This window comes from Microtus ochrogaster, linkage group LG9, assembly GCF_000317375.1.
Source record: "Microtus ochrogaster isolate Prairie Vole_2 linkage group LG9, MicOch1.0, whole genome shotgun sequence".
Taxonomy (NCBI): domain Eukaryota; kingdom Metazoa; phylum Chordata; class Mammalia; order Rodentia; family Cricetidae; genus Microtus; species Microtus ochrogaster.
This window is the reverse complement of record NC_022034.1, coordinates 25,013,177-25,015,619: the sequence shown is the minus strand read 5'-3', so window position 1 is coordinate 25,015,619 and position 2,443 is coordinate 25,013,177.

Sequence of the window (2,443 nt, the reverse complement as noted above, 5' to 3'; positions counted from 1 at the left end):
AAACTACATAAAAAACTCAAGGCCAGCCTGGGCTTCATGAGATCCTGTCTTACAAAATCAAAAAGAAGGTCTGGAGAGAGTCCAGCAGTTAAGAGTACTTCTTGGTTTTACAGAGGACCCAGGTCCCATTCCCAGCACCCATATCACCGCTTACAACCATCTGTAACTCGAGTTCCAGCGAATCCCACACCCACATCTGCCCTCTGTGTGCACAGTGCACATACATACATGCAGACAAAACATTCACACCAAAATTTTAAAACAAAACAAAAACAAAAAGAAAGTTAGATATATCATGTCATCAATAAAGCAGAATAATCTTTTAAAATAAATAAGATGATTATTTTGGGGCTTGCTCTGGCACACTGACTTTAAATTCCATTTAAAAAGAAGGCAGAAGTTGATTTGTTTATAAATCTTGTCATTCAGATTTTTTTTTTACAGGAAATATGCCCTATCTGCCCAAATCTGATACCAGTATCCTTGAGAACAAAGGGCATGGTCATTCTGGTGTGTCTGTCATAAGCTATGACATGGTCTGACAATCAGACTGGATGTAACCAAGTGACAAGAACCGACAGACACGTTTGCCTGTGTCAGACACTGCAACAATAATATTTCCTTCCTGTAGCAAGAGCCCAAGAAACAAACTGTCCTCTTTTTGTCTCTGAATTCTCAAAGGAATGGAAGGAAAAATCAAGGCTCTTGGTTACAAATCGAAGACCCTTTCTTGGCTATCTTATGGCAAGAGCCATTCACATGTTGGGGAACTTACAGAGCTAACAGGAAGGCTGAAGACTCAAGCATGGAAACAGGCAACCAAGAAAGGCCAGGCTGGGAAGCCAGTGAGAAGGTCATACAGGTGCCACAGGTGCACACGCTGTTATTCTGCAAGACCCGCTCTAGGCAACAGCATCAGCATCACTGTCACACCAACCTCCTGCCTCTGTCACCCCTCATTTGGCCATCGGGGTTGTATATCTACATTATACCTTCCAAAGGGTGGATCCATGTGTATTTGGGCTTTGTGAGTCTATTTACCTCAGGTAGGGCACCAACAATGGACCAAGGAAATGGTTCCACCTCTGCGTAGTTTGGTGAGTCAATGAGTTCTCGACTGAGCGATTACTTAGAGGAAAGTGGATGACCCCAGACATTTGCATCAGTCCAGCACCCCAAAACAGAAAATTGTGCAGGTAAAGTCTTGTTTTCGGTCAGCTTCTACTTTCCATATCTTCTAGAACATTTCAAGGTCACATACAGCTGCAGCTTGATTACACGCAATTTGGGTATGGCAGATTCAGGAAGGACTGAGGGTCTAGACTCTCAGGGGAGGTCTAATGACCTCCCTCAACTGTTCTAGAAGAGAACTTGATCGCCCGTATCCTGAGTGTCACGTGCAGTAATCAAAGCTGCTCTCATTCCGAGATGTTAATGGGCATGCCAGGCATGAAGGATAGCATCTACAGCAGCAGGCTGGCACTTCCCACTCCAAGAGTAATAAGTCAGCTCCCATGATGCATAGTATCAGAGGTTAGTTAACAACCTGTAGTTAGTTAGTAACATAAGAAGTCAGCTCCCATGATGCATAGTATCATCAGAGGTTAGTTAACAACCTGTAGTTAGTTAGTAACATAAGAAGTCAGCTCCCATGATGCATAGTATCATCAGAGGTTAGTTAACAACCTGTAGTTAGTTAGTGACATAAGAAGAGTGTGTGTGTGGGGGGCAGAACACGACTTGTGTCCATGTAAGGTGGTACCATTTTTATTTATGTATTCACGATAATTATGTGATTGGATATCTTTAAATAAAGATGGTACCTTTAAGACTGAGTTCATCCCTCTTTTTGTAGTCTCTGTGGCTCGCCTGTGGTAAGCGTCTGTGGAAGTTTGGTGTTGTAATGGTTTAGCTGTCAACTAGACACCATCTAGAATCACCCAGCAAGAGAATCTTGGTAAGAAATTATTTAGATGAGATTGGCCTGCCTGTGAGGGACTTTCTTTTTCATTCAAGATAGTGTTGCTTTGTCTAGCTCTGGCTGTCCTGGAACTCGATTTAGACCAGGCTGGCCTCAAACTCTCAGATCCATCCCCCTCTGCCTCCCAAGTGCTGGGGTTAAAGGTGTGCACTACCACTGTCTGGCTGGAACTTTCTGGAAGACCCACCGTGAATGCGGCACTGTTTCATGGACTCGGCTGGGACTGGATGAAGAGGGAGAGGTGCTGAACACTGGCAGGCACACAAACTTACTGCCTATGCTCTTGACTGTGGATGTAATGTGAGGGACTGTTTCAGGTTCCTGCTGCGCCAGCTACCCTGCAGTGATGGACAGAACAGGGAACAGCGAGTCAAATCAAGTTTTTCTCCTTTCAGTTGCTTTTGTCCTGGTGTCTTATCACAGCAAAGGGAAACAGAATGGACAGGTCCTTGTAGTTCTAAG